Source organism: Leucoraja erinacea, chromosome 11 (genome assembly GCF_028641065.1).
Source record: "Leucoraja erinacea ecotype New England chromosome 11, Leri_hhj_1, whole genome shotgun sequence".
NCBI classification, from domain to species: Eukaryota; Metazoa; Chordata; class Chondrichthyes; order Rajiformes; family Rajidae; genus Leucoraja; species Leucoraja erinaceus.
The window spans coordinates 12863969-12882074 of NC_073387.1; the positions used below are offsets into that span (position 1 = coordinate 12863969).

An 18106-nucleotide genomic window follows, 5' to 3' on the forward strand; every position below is an offset into this window, starting at 1 on the left:
GGATGCTCCGGTTTCCCACCACACTCCAAAGATGTACAGATTTGTAGATTAATTGGCTTTAGTAAAATAGTAAATTGTCCCTATTCTGTGGGATAGTGACTCGGTGGGCTGTAAGGTCTGTTTCCGCTCTGTATCTCTAAAGTCTAAAGACAGGTGATGATGTGGGTCTTGCTTGGAACATTTTAGTTAGTTTGTGCAAATGCATTATAGAGATTATTATGAGTGAGAAATGACTAGTAGGATATGTTAATAGACAATAGGTGCAGGAGTAGGCCATTCGGCCCTTTGAGCCAGCACCGACATTCACTGTGGCTGATCATCCATAATAAGTACCCACCCCCCCCCCCCCCGCCGTTCATGCCTTCTCCCCATATCCTTGACTCTGCTATCTTTAAGAGCTTTAAAAGGGATGAGGTGACGTCATATGGGAGGAGACTGTGTTGTATTCTTCACAACATAATCCTTTTGGGCTTTCTTCGTTCTGCAGAGTTTGATGTAGTGCTGTGTTGTAGCAAAAAGTGTAATTTTATGGGAACCTAGACTGTGGGACCCATTGGGTCCCATCCTCACACATTGGGTCCCCAAACGCAATATTCCACCTCTTCACCAATTCTAATATTCCACCACTCACGCATAGCCCCCAACTGCGCAGGCGCGGCTGACGGGTTCCCGTTGTGACGCCCCTGATCCCCCCTCCTCCCAAAGCTCCCCCCTGCCCCCCTCAAACCCCCCCCCCCATCCACTCTTAGTGGCTCTCCGGCGGCGCAGCCATTCCCTCCCATTGGGTTCCCATTGTGACCTAGAACACGCAGGTATTACTGCACACGTGCAGCTGACGGGCACGGAAAGTGGCAAAGGGATTTATAAAAGTTTAAAATGTGAATAACTCTTAAAATATAACAACAATTTAAATGTTAAAGAGGAGATTTATTCAGTCCATTCTTTCTTGTTGCGTCCCTTGTTGCGCTCTGCAGCCAGGGGAGGGGGTCGGTGGGGGGAGCGTCCTGCAGCCTGAGGAGAGGCACATGGCTTCAGGCGGTGGTCAGTGGGGAGGCGAATTTCTGGAGGGTTAGTATGGGTGTTGTGGGCCGAAGGGACTGGTTTCCAGAGGGCTAGTATGGACATTGTGGGCTGAATAGATTCTTGGGCTTGTCCTGCAGCTGGGGATGGGGAGGCTTCAGGTGGGGGCCAGCGGGAGCGTTCTGTAGCTGGGGGAAGGGGGACGGCTTCGGGCCGGGGCAGGTGGGGGGGGAGAAGCGGGAGGGTGGTGTGGGAGGGGGTACTGTGGGGGGGGGGCAGGGGGTGTTGTGAGGGGGAGGGGGTGGTGGTGGGGGGGGTGGGTGGTGGTGGGGGGGAGGGGGGGGAGTTGGGGGGGAGGGGGGGTGGTGGGGGCAGGGGGGGGTGGTGCTGGGGGGGGGGGGGGGGTGTGGGGTCTGTAGGCTCAGTGGCTCCCAGCCCCGGCTCTGACCACACTCACCGGCTCTAGACTCACTCACCGGCTCTCGTCCCTGCTGCACACATCGGCACCCGGGTCCTCGTGGTGGTCGCCGCACCCGCTCGCAGAACACAGCCCCTCGCTCGCAGCCCGCTTCAGCTTTATTCTCCCAGCCGGGCAGCGGGTGCCAGAAGGGGCGTTACTTTCATGGTGACTGACAAGCAAGAAGACCAAACTGCTCATCTTACGATATTTTAAACCCTCATAACATTTGTAATATTCCACCGATCGGAACAAAACTTGGTGCGCTTGCAGCAGAGGAGAATGGTGAGTGAGGTGGTGAAAAAATCCTAGCGATATAAGGTGCCGTTTTTGCGCAAATTTAAATACAACGCAGACCAGAAATGATCAAGATGTGAGTTTTAGTAATGGTATAAATTGACATGGATAGGATAGATAGATAGATAGATAGATAGATAGATAGATAGATAGATAGATAGATAGATAGACAGACAGATAGATACATAGATAGCTAACTTTTCATTCATATAACTTTTATCAATATGAATGAATCTGCATATAGAAACTTAGAAACATAGAAATTAGGTGCAGGAGTAGGCCATTCGGCCCTTCGAGCCTGCACCGCCATTCAATATGATCATGGCTGATCATCCAACTCAGTATCCCGTACCTGCCTTCTCTCCATACCCCCTGATCCCCTTAGCCACAAGGGCCACATCTAACTCCCTCTTAAATATAGCCAATGAAACTGGCCTCAACTACCCTCTGTGGCAGAGAGTTCCAGAGATTCACCACTCTCTGTGTGAAAAAAGTTCTTCTCATCTCGGTTTTAAAGGATTTCCCCCCCTTATCCTTAAGCTGTGACCCCTTGTCCTGGACTTCCCCAACATCGGGAACAATCTTCCTGTAACTAGCCTGTCAAACCCCTTAAGAATTTTGTAAGTTTCTATAAGATCCCCTCTCAATCTTCTAAATTCTAGAGAGTATAAACCAAGTCTATCCAGTCTTTCTTCATAAGACAGTCCTGACATCCCAGGAATTAGTCTGGTGAACCGTCTCTGCACTCCCTCTATGGCAAAGAATGTCCTTCCTCAGATTTGGAGACCAAAACTGTACACAATACTCCAGGTGTGGTCTCACCAAGACCCTCAAATCCTTTTGCAATGAAAGCTAACATACCATTCGCTTTCTTTACTGCCTGCTGCACCTGCATGCCTACCTTCAATGACTGGTGTACCATGACACCCAGGTCTTGTTGCATCTCCCCCTTTCCCAATCGGCCACCATTTAGATAATAGTCTGCTTTCCCGTTTTTGCCACCAAAATGGATAACCTCACATTTATCCACATTATACTGCATCTGCCAAACATTTGCCCACTCACCCAGCCTATCCAAGTCACCTTGCAGTCTCCTAGCATCCTCCTCACAGCTAACACCGCCCCCCAGCTTAGTGTCATCCGCAAACTTGGAGATATTGCCTTCAATTCCCTCATCCAGATCATTAATATATATTGTAAATAGCTGGGGTCCCAGCACTGAGCCTTGCGGTACCCCACTAGTCACTGCCTGCCATTGTGAAAAGGACCCGTTTACTCCTACTCTTTGCTTCCTGTTTGCCAGCCAGTTCTCTATCCACATCAATACTGAACCCCCATTGCCTTGTGCTTTAAGTTTGTATACTATGTTGTGTTGATTAGTTTAAAAGTTTGTTTCTTTAGTTTCTTTAACTTTTCCATGTGGGGGAGGGAGGTAGGGTAAGGGGGAAACCGTTTCCCAGTCACTTCTTGGCGAGGACGTGACTATTCTCCGAGTCGCGTCCTCGCCACCCTCCTCCTCGCGGCCTATCACCTGGATTGGAGTGGCCTTTCCTGCCGGGGGACCAGACCATAGCTCCAGCTGCGACGGCACAGCGCTGGATTCACCTCGGAGGGGGGGATGCCTTACCTGGGATTGCCATTGAGGCTCCGGAGTGTTGGGCCTGCTGCATCTACATCGGAGCTGTGGGCTGCAGAGCTCCCAGTGTGGCCGGTGCTGTCTTCAACATCGCGGAGACCTGGGACCCTTTGCCGAGGGCCGCCAGCGTTGAATCTCCGCCCGGCACAGCCTGTGGTCTTCGGGAGCTGTGCACAACAGAGGAGGTGGCCGTTTTCAGTTGTCCAAGCCGCTGAGGATGTCCAGTCCCAACGTCAGACTTCCATCACCCCGTCGAGCGGGCCTGAACATCGGGGGTTCGGGAGCCTCCCGACCATGGGAGGACACCAGAGGAGGATGACTGAATTTTGGAGCCTTCCCTCACAGTGGGAAACTTTGATCCCGCTGTGTGGGGATATCTGTGTTTAAGTCTATTGTGTTCTGTGCTCATTATTATTCGTATGGCTGTATGGTGACCACACATTTCACTGTAGCAATTGGTGCATGTGACAAATAAATGTATCTTGTATCTTGTATCTTGTATCTTGTATTTTTGTGAGGTTATTAAACATTGGTATGTGATTGTACAGATTTCTGGATAAAACATTGGATTGTGAGGAATTATATGTTTTTTCTTAGTTTGCCTTTATTCTGAATGTGCATTTAATAGATTCAGTAATATTTCCAATAGTTGGCATTATTCCAAGAGTGTCAATAATTTACTCTTAATTCGAAATGCAATGCCACTAAGAGTAAACTCCTTCAGTTATAGAAATTGTTTTATATTTTTTGGCTCAGTGTATCTTTTTCTATAAAGTTTATTTGAATTCTCAGAAGAACTGGAAACCTGAAGGTACCTGCATGGATTTAGCTGAATATGAAAGTGAAGATGGGTGTGAATGTGATACTGCTGAATCAATGGGATTTGGTAGTTTCCTGATTCCCACGTGCTGTCACCACTGGGTATAGAAATACCAAGGCAAAAGAGACAAAGATGCTGGAACCTGGTACAAAAATTGGAATGCTGGAAAAACTCAACAGATCTAGTAGTATCAGCAGGGAACAAGATCCGAAAGGGAAGAGGAGAATGTACCAGCGTTCAGTCATACAATGGGGATCTGCGATAGAAGTTGGTAAATGATATGCGGAATAAGATGGGAAGGGGATAATGGACAGAATGAACAAGGTGTGGGGGTAGGGTGATGGGAAAAGTGAACAAAACGAGGGAAAAAATCGAGGTAGATGGGTAAGTATGTGTGTGACGAGAACAGCAAGGGTGTGAGTTACCCCAGGCCCACAGCCAGCGTGGAGAAGAAGTGGCAACCCCAGCTCAAAAAGGCAGCCTGGGTAATTCACACCCCCCCCCCCCCCCATCCCCCACCCCGCTGCCTCAAAAATGCAGTCAATATCCCCCCGGGTTATTCGCCCCCCTGCCCCCTCCCCCTCCCCCTCCCCCCCCCCCCCCCCCCCCCCCCCCCTCCCCCGGGGTTATTCACACCCACCCCCTGCTGCTAAATGGGACATATTTCGAATGCATGTAGCAGCTCAAAACATGACTTTCATGAGATAGGTTTGAGTCTTTTATTGACATGTAGTGAAAAAGGTGCAGTGAAAAGCTTTATTTTCATGCTATCCATCAGCTCACAATACTATGTATAAGTACAATCAAGTCAAACTCAAGTACGATAGATGAAGCAAAGTGAAAGATACAGTGCAGAATATAGTTCTCAGCATTGCAGAGCATTGGTTCCATAGACAAAGTCCAATGTCCACAATGGGGTAGAGGTTAATAAGATAAAAACCCTGATTATGGAAGGACCATTCAGAAGCCTGATAGCAGAGGGGAAGAAGCTGGTCCTGGGTCTGGTGGTGTGCACTGTCACGATGCAGATTATGGGTAACAACGTAATTGTAGTCCTCCATAATTTATGACCTCATGGTCTGTAATACCCTTCGCCCTATCATTGCCATTAAGCCAAGACTCAACCTTAGAATGTAGAAGAGCATGTGGGCAACCATATGCCTAAAATGTATTGCCTAACTGGTGATGCGACAACACTAGATTACATCCATGTTAAACAATGGAAGATGGACTTGACCAACCCCATGAAGAAAGAATTAGATTAGATCTGCAGTGTTGGCATAAGTGGTCATGAATAATGCTAGACAATTAACTAAGGAGAGTGTCTGTCGTCAACAGTATACTTGTGAAAGCACCCCCCTGTGTGTGAAGTGGAACTCTTTGCAACCCTATCTGTGCACTCGTAAGCTGCGATTCATTGGTGGTGATATTTCTCACTTTTGTTCTCCGCAGCTAATTCAAGGAACAATGTTATTAAAACTCATAATTTAACCCTTTTAGTTTAGTTTAGAGATACATAGAAACATAGAAAATAGGTGGAGCAGTAGGCCATTCGGCCCTTCGAGCCTGCACCGCCATTCAATATGATCATGACTGATCATCCAACTCAGTATCCCGTACCTGCCTTCTCTCCATACCCCCTGATCCCTTTAGCCACAAGGACCACATCTAACTCCCTCTTAAATATAGCCATTGAACTGGCCTCAACTACCTTCTGTGGCAGAGAGTTCCAGAGATTCACCACTCTCTGTGTGAAAAATGTTTTCCTCATCTCGGTCCTAAAGAATGTCCCCTCTATCCTTAAGCTGTGACCCCTTGTCCTGGACTTCCCCAACATCGGGAACAATCTTCCTGCATCTAGCATGTCCAACCCCTTAAGAATTTTGTAAATTTCTATAAGATCCCCCCTCAATCTCCTAAATTCTAGCGAATGCAGCGCGGAAGCAGGCCCTTCGACCCACCAAGTCCGCACCGACCAATTGATATTCATACCAAGCCAATTAATCTACAAACTCCATATGGTCAGCACCCATAGTCGGGATCGAACCCGCGCCTCTGCCACCCAAGGTGATCTATAAGGTGATGTGGTTAAGATGAATAACATAAATGTATTTAAGAAGAAGTTAGATATCAAGAGGAAACAAAAAGTAGAATGATATATCAATGAAGTGAGATGATGTAAGGTATAATCTTATTTTATTTCCTTTGTTTACAAAATAATATACTAACACTAGAGATACTCTAAAAGAGATTCATTAGGCTCGATGGCAGGGTTGTCTTATCAGGAGAAGCTAAAGAGATTGGATCTGTATTGCTTGGAATTCAGTAGAATGAGGGGTGGTATTTTTAAACCATGAAAGGGCCAAAGAGGACAAGACGGAGTAGATGTTGAGATGTTTCTACTGTGACGGATTCTCAAACATAGAGATAGATGGGTAGGCAGCGTGAATGCGTAGCACGCAACGAAAGAGTTCCACGGTACCTCGGTACATGTGACTATGAACTAAACTGTAAACTGTTATGTTCTTGTGGAGTGAGATTAATTTAGAAATAGAACAATTGGTATAACTCATTTGCTTTTCTATAGTTTATGTACATTACCACACATGGACCCAAGTTAAGCTCTTGTGTCAATGCATTTATTTTATTTATTAGATTTTTATTAAGTGTCGAGAGCAAACTGAAAATTGAGTACAAAAATCTGTGTTTCATTTCCCAATAAGGAACAGAAAAGGATGTTTCAGAAATGCATGTTCCCACATTAGGTGGCAGCAACACTGCAGTTTAATTGAAGTACAAGCTGTCTCCAGGTAACGGACGGATTACGTTTGTACAAACATTCATAAGTTGATTTTACCTGCAGGTTACAAACTAACTTGATATAGCAATTGTACCTCCACAGTATTGTAATGAATGGCACCAAAAGTTCATAAGACTGATATGAAAGAATAATTACTTAAGGTGACAGAGAGGAACCTCGTTCTGCCCCTCATGAAATGAAAATATATACATACATAGACTTTGGAATTTAATATTATGGAAGCTCGATTGTGTATGAAGGTGCACATAAGTCGGATGTTCATAAACCGGAGACGGCCTGTACTACAATGTTTTGAAAGGCAACAAACCTGAGGAAAATAGATACTTGAATTAAAGTGGGAGACGCGGAAAATTCTTCATAACCAAGAATAGCATCATGTAACTAATTCGGAAGTGTATTCTATTTTTTTTATGCATTTGCTTATGATGATTCGACCATCATTAATAATACCAAGATGCAAAGCTAGATGGCAGTGTGGGCTGTGATTAGAATACAGAGGGGTTTCAGGAGATTATCAATGTCATGTGAGTGAATGAAGATGTGGCGGTACATTGGCACAACCAATGGAAGTGCTGCCTCAAAGGTCCAGAGATCCAAGTTCAGTCCTGTCTTAAACCCACAATCACAGGAAGAACGAGCAAACTCCACAACGAGAGATTGCTCTGTAACTTGGCATACATTCAATGGGTTAAAATGTCCTCCTCTGTGTCATAAGGGCGTTTGGAATTATGAAATTCAATGTAAAAAAAGAGTGAAGTAATTCACTTTAATCGAAAAAATATAGAAAACCAGTTCTATTTAAAATTGAATTTAGTATTGGTGTTCAGAAGGATCAAGTATTGATCGTAAATCATAAGCACTGAGGTACAGCTAGAAATTAGTTAGGTAAGTGTTTGGTTAGCCTTTATTGTGAGAGGATTAGAAACATAGAAACATAGAAATTAGGTGCAGGAGTAGGCCATTCGGCCCTTCGAGCCTGCACCGCCATTCAATATGATCATGGCTGATTAGAGTATGAGTAAGATATCTTGTTCTAATTACATAGAAACTGCATTTGGAATACTGTGTACAGGCCAGCTGTCCCTACTTATGGAACAATAAGATAGAAGAACAGGTTCTTTTACCCAGAGTAGGTGAATCAAGCACATAGGTTTAAGATGAGAAGGGAAAGATTTAATTTAAAAAAAACTGAGGTGCAACACAGAGGGTTGTGGGTATATGGATCAAGCTGCCAGAGGAGATAGTTGAGGCAGGTACCATACCAACATTTAAAAGACATCTTGACAGGTACAAGGATAGATAAGGGATGGCAGGACTGTCATATGAGGAAAGATTGAAAAGACTAGGCTTGTATTCATTGGAGTTTAGAAGGATGAGGGGGATCTTATAGAAACTTATAAAAGGACTGGACAAGCTAGATGCAGGAAAAATGTTCCCAATGTTGGGCGAGTCCAGAACTAGGGGCCACGGTCTTAGAATAAAAAGGAGGTCATTTAAGACTGAGGTGAGAAAAACTTTTTCACCCAGAGAGTTGTGAATTTGTGGAATTCCCTGCCACAGAGGGCAGTGGAGGCCAAGCCACTGGATGGATTTAAGAGAGAGTTAGATAGAGCTCTAGGGGCTAGTGGAGTCAAGGGATATGGGGAGAAGGCAGGCACGGGTTATTGATAGGGGACGATCAGCCATGATCACAAAGAATGGCGGTGCTGGCTCAAAGGGCCGAATGGCCTCCTCCTGCACTATTTTCTATGTTTCTATGTTTCTATAAGATTTAGAAGGACATGGGCCAAATGCGGGCAGGTGGGACTAGTGTAGATAGGCTTCTTGGTCAGCATGGGCAAGTGGACCAAAGCGTCTGTTTCCTTGCTTTATGACTTTATGACTGTACGTAACTGAGGGAGAGGTTCCCTCAATCACAAGTATATGTTCCACAGGTAGGGATTCACCTGATTGATTCTGGCATATCATTTTAAGCTGTGGACTAGTTAAGTAGTCTTGGCCTACACCTTCCAGAGTGGAGAAGAATGATAAATAAATGTTAGTAGAATGTTTTAATAGGTGCAAAGTTAACATGTCCTTTGGTTAAATCTCCAGAACCAGGGGCCCATTCTCTCAAAATATGAAATCAGATATTCAGGACAGCAATGGTTTAGAAAATTAAAAAAAAAACAGAGCCCAGTCCGTCATACAAAGCAGCCTCCCCTCTTGACTCCATTTGTACTTCATGCTCCTTGGGAAAACATCGAACATCAGCAAGGTCCACTCATAACCTGGTCTTTCTCTCCTCTTCCATTGGGCAGAAGATACAAAAGGCTAAAAACATGTACCACCAGATTTGAGTACGACTTTTTCCGTGTTTTTATCTAACTTATCTAATTTAAAGGAACCTCTCATATGCTTGGGATGAATTCCCCAACTTCCAATCAAGGTCATCTTGCCATTTTTTATCTGCACTGTCTCTGTAGCTGTCATGTTATATTCTGCACTGTTTATTTTCCCTTTTGATCTACCCAATATACTCATGAAGAAGGGTCCGAAGAAGGGTTTCGGCCCGAAACGTTGCCTATTTCCTTCGCTCCATAGATGCTGCTGCACCCCGCTGAGTTTCTCTAGCTTTTTTGTGTACCTTCGATTCTCCAGCATCTGCAGTTCCTTCTTAAATACTCATGTTTAGTTTTAGTTTAGTTTAGTTTAGAGATACAGCGCGGAAACAGGCCCTTCACCCCACCAAGTCCGCACCGACCAGCGATCCCCCGCACATTAACACCATCCTGACAATTTATACTTACACCAAGCCAATTAACCTACAAACCTGTACGTCTTTGGAATGTTGGAAGAAACCAAAGATCTTGGAGAAAACCCACATGGTCACAGGGAGAACGTACAAATTCCATACAGACAGCACCCGTAGTCGGGATTGAACCCGGATATCCGCCGTTGCAAGCGCTGTGAGGCAGCAACTCTACCGTTGAGCCACTGTTGTATGTATGGTATGATTTGCCCGGATAGTATGCAAAAACAATGTTTTTCATTGTATCGTGGTACACATGATAATAATAAACTAATATCAATACCTTTGTCAGATTAGAGAGGAGAAGAAAAGTCTTGAACTAGTAGGTAGTGTATTCTCTATCACCAGTAGGTATTCTCTATCTAATAGGGCTATGAAGGTTAGATCACTCATTATGGTGTTTTTTCTATACAGGTGTGGGCAGGCAGGAGGTAACCACATTGTTGGATGTGAGGAGGGCAGATTTTCTGTGAGATTTAGTAGTGAACCAGATGGATGGAAATTGTTTGCTATATTTTGATACAACAATGGTGATTTCACTTCAAGTGTAAAATTGGCTGTAAAATGCTTTGAGTACTCCTTCCCTCCCTCCTCCAGTTGTCTGAAGAAGTTACCTGACCTGAAATGTTATCAGTGCATTTCCCTCCACTATGCTGCTGCATGACCTGATTATTTCTTCCTGCACTTTGTTTTTTGTTCAAGATTCTAGCATCTGCAGTCTCTTGAGTTTTCCGCACTTGTGAAAGGTGCTACACGTGTACACCGCTTCCCTGTTAACTTTAAGCATGTTTATAATACTGTTTAAATAATCGGTATTCAGTAATATAACTTAGCCTTTGTAATGTGTAGGAAGGAATTGCAGTTGCTGGTTTAAACCAAAGGTAGACACACAATGCTGGAGTAACTCAGCGGGACAGGCAACATCTCTGGAGAGAAGGAATGGGTGACATTTCGGGTCCAGACCGCAGAGTTACGCCAGCATTTTGTGTCTATTTACAACCCAGTGGTAGACTGGGCAATATTTTCGCTAAACAGCTTCGCTCAGTCCGCCTGGACCTACCTGATTGCCCATTTGCCAAACACTTTAATTCCCCTTCCCATTCCCGCACTGACCTTTCTGTCCTAGGCCTCCTTGATTGTCAGAGTGAAGCTAAACGCAACTTGGAGGAACAGCATCTCACATTTTGCTTTGGAATCAGTGTATGAATATTTATTTCTCTAACTTTAAGTAACCTCTGCACTCTATCACTCTCATTCCACCGCCACCCAAGTCGCACCAGGTTCCCGTTCTCACCTAGCAAACAGTTAACAGTGCCTTGTTTCCTTTATCATAGTTACTTTTTTGAATATCGTTAATTCATTTGTTCCTCTGTCTCTACATCACCGTCTATATCTCTCATTTCCCTTTCCCCAAACTAGTCTAAAGAAGGGTCTCAGCCCAAAAAGCCCTCTCAGAATCTTGTATGCCTCAATGAAATCACCGCACACTCCTCTGAACTCAAATGAGCATTTAAAGGATCACATCTCAAACCAGGAACCAACTGAGTCAAACTATATCGCGAAGATAGACACAAAAAGCTGGAGTAAGTCAGCGGGACAGGCAGCATCTCTGGAGAGAAGGAATGGGTAATGTTTCAGGTTGAGACCCTTCTTCAGACTGGTTAGGGATAAAGGAAATTAGAGATATAGACGGTAATGTGGAGAGATAAAGAACAATGAATGAAAGAAAGTAATGATGATAAAGGAAAGAGGCCATTGTAAGCTGGTGAAAACGAGAAGCTCATGTGACGTGTGGTGGAGGGATAGAGAGAGAGGGAATGCCGGGGCTACCTGGTGAGAGAAATCAATATCCATACCACATAAGCTGCCCAAGCGAAATATGAGATGCTGTTCCTCCAATTTACATTTAGCCTCACTCTGACAATGGAGGAGACCGAGGACAGAAAGGTCTGTGTAGGAATGGGAAGGAGAATTAAAGTGTCCAGCAATTGGGAGGTCAAGTTTGTTCAGGTGGGCTGAGCGAAGGTATTCCACGAAATGTTCGCCCAGTCTGCGTTTGGTCTCGCCGATGAATAAGGGTCCATATCTTGAACAACGGATACAGTAGCTGAGGTTGGAGGAGGTGCAAGTGAACCTCTGCCTAACCTGAAAGGACTGTTGGGGTCCCTGGACAGAGTCAAGGGAAGAGGTATAGCAACAGGTGTTGCATCTTCTGTGGTTGCAGGGGAAGATACCTGGGGAGGGGGTGGGAAGGGTGGGAAGGGATGAGTTAACCAGGGAATTGCGGGGGGAATGGTCTCTGCGGAAGGCAGAAAGGGGTGGAGATGGGAAAATGTGGCTAGTGGTGGGATCCTGTTGGAGGTGGTGAAAATATCGGAGGCTTATGTGTTGTATGCGACGGCTGATGGTGTGAAAGGTCTAGGGGAACTCTCCATTGTGATTAGGGGGAGGTGGAGCTGCGGGGTACCGAAGAGACATGAGTGAGGGCCTCATCTATATTGCATTTGGTTTACAAGTTAAGAATGTTCCTACTTCGGTATAGAGATCATCTGTGATCCTTAAGCTTTGTATCATTGCAGCAACATGGCTTTCTAATTTAAGTAGACACAAAAAGCTACACCCATTCCTTCTTTCCAGAGATGCTGCCTGCCTCGCTGAGTTATTCCAGCTCTTTGTGCCTATCTTCGGTTTTAACTAGCATCTTCAGTTCCTTCCTACACATTTCTAATTTAGGAGTTGCACTTAAGGAGGAAAGAATGAACCCGGTTTTAGAAGAGCAGCACTTTTGGAGTTAAATTGTCGGGACGAGTTACATAAACTAGATGCGTTAGCTTGAGAGATGTTATGATGTATTTAGAAAAGTGGAGGGAAGAATGCCATATTGGCTTGCAAACATTTGGTGTGGATGAGTACAGCTGTGGGCTATACTCACTTTCTGACATTCAGTGCAATAACTTTAGTGGAACCAGATGTAGGAAATTGATAGTACTATACAGTAGAGCCCCCAGGAGACTATCTTTTTTTTTCTTCTTTTCATTTATTCTCCTGATTTTCAGAGCTATTTAAGCAACATTGGTTCTCAAATAAAAAGTTTATTTCCCTTGTAGGTTCCATTTCTGCCTCTCGGCATTTAATAGCCTCCCTTCCTCAAATTCCTCCACATTTTTTGCCATCATTTATTTAACCAATCACTTTTTGAAGGGTGATATTGAGTTGCAGCCTTCAAAAAGTAATTAGTTGAACAAACGATGGCAAAAAATTGGATGGATCCAATTCAATGTCCATGGTTCTATCTGACAGTGCATTCCTACTCTTGATCATCATGGCAAAATCATTCCTCCCACCTCTACAGCCCCACCATCTAGTGTAGTCCTTACTTTCAAGTAGCCCTTATATTCTCCTCCCCTTCTCAGCTCTCCCTCAGCCCTCTGGCTCCGCCTCTTCCTTTATTCCTCTCGCTCCCCTCCCCCACCCTCACATCAGTCTGAAGAAGGGTTTCGACCCGAAACGTTGCCTATTTCCTTTGCTCCATGGATGCTTCCTCAACCGCTGATTTTCTCCAGCATTTTTGTTAACCACCACCTATTGTCTTTGCTTTTGGCAATGTCAGAAACAAGGCAACCAATTTGGATGCAGCAACTTCCCAGAAACAACACTGACAAAGACCAGACAATCTTATTTGGCAATATCAACACCTCCCGGAAGTCCGTGGGAACGCCGGGACCGGTGGCCAACGGTGCCTGGGTCGGCGGAGCCCAAGGCTGGGGCCTGGGTCGGCACCACAGAGGCGTCCGGAGAGGACCTGGCGGCGTTAGTGGAGAGATCGGTGCGGCGGCATTAGTGGAGTTGATGAGGGCGCTGACCGATGGACGAGGACGGACCACGAGGAGGACGGGAGTGAGGACGCCACTGCCAGGGGGAGGAACAGAGGAGGGGGCCCGGCGTGGAGGGACCGCCGTGAGGGAGCGGGAAGAACAATGGACCTGGCGTGGAGGGACCGCCGTGCGGAGAGGGAGGGGGAGGGGGGAGAACAAAGGGGAACCTGGCGCGGATACGTTGTAACTTTGTCAGCACCCTTTATGTGGTGACTAATCCCATACGTTGGGTACGCATGCAAAGAATTTCACTGTGACTTGTCATGTGACAATTATAGCATTCATTCATATTGGAAGGATAAATATAGACAGGAGACAAGGAGTTTGTACAGTTTCCCTGTGACCCCATGGGTTTTCTCCAGATGTGTGTTGGTTAATTGGCTTCTATAAATTGTCCCCGGTGCGTAGGATAGAACAAGTGTGCATGGACTATCGTTTATCGACATGGACTCGGTGAGCCTATCTCTAAATACGGAGAAATCCCCTGCTCCTCTTTGAAATAGCACCAATTGATCTACTTCTACCTTCAAGAGCAGATGTGCCACGCTACCTCCTTCGAAGACCAGGACTCAGCTGCCAGGACAACCACTAGATTGACAGCATCATCGCACATGTGCTCTTATGGCGCAGGACAGCCCTGGTGATCCTGGACCTCTTTCCAATGTAAATAACACATGTCATGTTAGGTTCACCCTACAGCGAGTGTCGGTGCGGTCACTATGAAACCTGGCGTCATCCCCGACACAACAAATGATAAGATGAGCAGAAAAGAAGGCAGCTGTCGAGAAGCACATGTTTTACTCTGGTATCTTTCTGTTTGCTTTCCCTTTTGCACTTGTGTTTGGCCTGATACTATTCATGTATAGCATTATCTGATTTGATTGGATAGCACACAAGCAAAAGCTTTTCACATTAGCATGGTACACGTGACAATAATAAACCTAAAGCTAAACCTAATTGCTCTTAAAAAGGTGGTGTGAAGTGTCTCTTGACCCGCTGAGTGTTGCAAGGGAACAAGTAAGAAATCAGGTGTTGAAATACCGCCAAGTAGTCCTGGCCAATAGCGCTGCTCCCAAATTTAAACTGCACCCAATGGCAGGGACTGCATCTGAGCACGGCCTCCCCTTTGGAATCAAAATACTATAAGTTGCAGACTGGTGCATAAAGCAATACACAGTAATACAGACTTGGGGTAAAGGCAATACACACAGAGCTAGACTTGGCTGATAAAGCAATACACACAGTGCTACAGACTTGGGGTAAAGGGAATACACAGAACGCTGCAGGTTTGGCGCGCAAAGGCTTAAACAGAGTTTTGTCGGCTTAGAGTGTGGTAATTTAAACAAAGAGCTACCGGCCACAGTGCTATGGGCCACAGACTGTTCAGGCAAAATTCTCGTATAACATTCCACTCTTTGAACAGTCTGGTTACTGTCACATCTGACCTACAGGATTTCCTCGTTACATCCAACCCACAGGCTGTAGGAAAGTCCACGCGGTCATGATGCCAATCCGCACATGCACACAGTAATACTATGCAATACGATTGACCCAATGTTTCTGTCCCCAGTGCACCACTGTTGTCCACCAACCTCCAAACATCCCAAAAGGCCACCATCCTCCCAGGGGGTATAGTCATGGTATTGTTCTTCGACCCTTCGAATCTTCCCCACGGTTTTCTGGATGTGGTCAGCGAGGTTGATGATGTTCTCTTTTACCCCACTCAGGGTCAAATCAGTCACCGAGTCTGTATGACCACGCATGGTACAAATTATCTTGTTTTGTCAGAGGTCCCAAACCTTAATGTCGTCCTCAAAACCACCAGAGATAATCTGATCGCGTGCATCATTAAACTTTATTGCCAGTACTTGGTAAGTGTTTTGAAACGTATGGATAGCAGCCTTCACCCGAATGTCCCATAGCTTCACTGTTTCATCGTTGCTTCCTGTACAGACCAGCAGTGGTCCCTGTTGGGCACTCAGAGCCCACTATGTCCACACCGTCACACTGACCGCTCCAAGCTCACTGTGTCCACACCATTACATTTTTGTCTGTTGATGCTGGACAACGCGTGCTCCCATCTGTGGTATAATGCAATTCCATCACTGCTCCACTGTGACCATTCAGTGTAGCATTGAGAGATCTACACATGCAAAGATGATTGACTCATCCTTGAATGCCAGCTAGCCACTGTCCCCATTTCCACCAAGATGGGCACATACCAGCAGCAGAGTGCTTACCACCTGGTGCTGATGAACACTGGCTGAACTGGAGATGTCTCAACCGACTGCGAACCGGGGTCGGGCGGTCAAGGGTGACAATGCACAAATGGGGCTACATCGAGGGTACAACAACCTGTGACTGTGGCACACAGACCCAGACAATGCAACACCTACTGCAATGTCCATTGCTGGATAATCCATGTACTACTGCAGACCTTGCACTTAACACTCCAATAGCGCAACGATGTTTACAGCAGTGGCGAGCTACTATACAGCACAAGGACACAAATGAAGAGTAACATCATTATTGCAGTCACATATACATTCCAAAACAATACGAGTTGATGAAATCCTGTAGATGACAGTGTTGATCCATTCAGGTGAAATTTACAACAATAAACTTCTTCCTTGTGACCCGTTAACAGCAGTAGAGGAGCTTGAAGGCTCAAGGTTCTTGGTCCTGCCTGCAGCACGGCCTGCTGCGGACTCCCCTGTACCGACGGCAGCAGCTTGTTATGGAGGATGCTTGCCATGCACCAGCACCATCTTGTTTGCTACAATATTTCTTTTTACCAAGCATTTTCTATTCTGTCCGTCAGATCCTGCTGACTACGCCAATTGTTGCAAGGGAACAGGTAAGAAATCAGGTGTTAAAATAACTGCCGGGTAGTCCTGACCAATAGCGCTGCTCCCAAATTTAAACTGCACCCAATGGCAGGGGACTGCATCCGAGCAAGCCCCCCCCTCCCATCCCCCTCCCCGCCCCTTTGGAATCAAGATGCTATCAGTTGCAGACTGGCGCATCAAGCAATACACAGCAATACAGACTTGGGGTAAAGATAACACACTCAATACTGCCGGTTTGGTGTGCAAACGTTTAAACAGTGCATTATCGGCTTAGCGTGTGGGAATTTAAACAAAGTGCTACCGGTCACAGCGCTATAGGCCACAGTGCTATGTGACATAGACTGTTCAGGCAAAACTCTCATATAACACTGAGGTTCTTGAGATGTGGGTATGCCCATAATGCTTTAGAGAGAGAGTTTCAGGATTTTGACTGAGCAGCAGTGAAGGAACAGTGATATATATTAATTACATATATATTAATGTGTGTAGCTTGGAAGGCAACTTCCAGTTGGCAATGTTCCGGCTAATTATTTCACCACTGTTAACTCTGCACAGGTGGCAAGATTTGGAAAACAGATGCGGAAGAATAAACACCCTCCATTGGTGATGAAGAATTATGTCATGTTTACAAAATGTTATCATCCACAATTAATAACGACACGAGAACAAAAACTACAACTGAATGTATATTTTGTTCAGGAGTGTGCTAAAAAGACAATGGCAAATGCGGGAAAGGGATAATATGGTTCACGTGCAGGCAGAGATTAATTTAATTTGGCATCATGTTTCTGTGCTGTAGTACCCTTCTATGTTATGATTTATTGCATATAGCAACAATTAAAAAATCTGCACGCTTCAAAATATGTTTTTTTCTGAACAAGCTCAAATGATGGATTGTTGAAAGTTGCATATCAAAGCAACTTCACGAGAAAGCCTCGAGTAGGATATCAAAATGTTCTAGTTGTTTGAGTGAGGAACACCATTGTCACTTTCAACGAACAGAGTAGTTGATTTAGGAGGTCCCCAAGATACTGCTACAAACAAAATCAAAATAAACATAGAAACATAGAATTAGGTGCAGGAGTAGGCCATTCAGCCCTTCGAGCCTGCACCGTCATTCAATATGATCATGGCTGATCATCCAACTCAGTATCCCGTACCTGCCTTCTCTCCATACCCCCTGATCCCCTTAGCCACAAGGGCCACATCTAACTCCCTCTTAAATATAGCCAATGAACTGGCCTCAACTACCCTCTGTGGCAGAGAGTTCCAGAGATTCACCACTCTGTGTGAAAAAAGTTCTTCTCATCTCGGTTTTAAAGGATTTCCCCCTTATCCTTAAGCTGTGACCCCTTGTCCTGGACTTCCCTAACATCGGGAACAATCTTCCTGCATCTAGCCTGTCCAACCCCTTAAGAATTTTGTAAGTTTCTATAAGATCCCCTCTCAATCTCCTAAATTCTAGAGAGTATAAACCAAGTCTATCCAGTCTTTCTTCACAAGACAGTCCTGACATCCCAGGAATCAGTCTGGTGAACCG

At 45.3% G+C, this 18106-nt stretch overlaps 1 pseudogene; it reads right to left on the reverse strand.

Moving 5' to 3' along the window:
* Nucleotides 1–15216: 15216 nt before the first annotated feature.
* On the reverse strand, nt 15217–16472 carry LOC129701891 (U5 small nuclear ribonucleoprotein 40 kDa protein-like; annotated as a pseudogene).
* Nucleotides 16473–18106: the final 1634 nt, after the last annotated feature.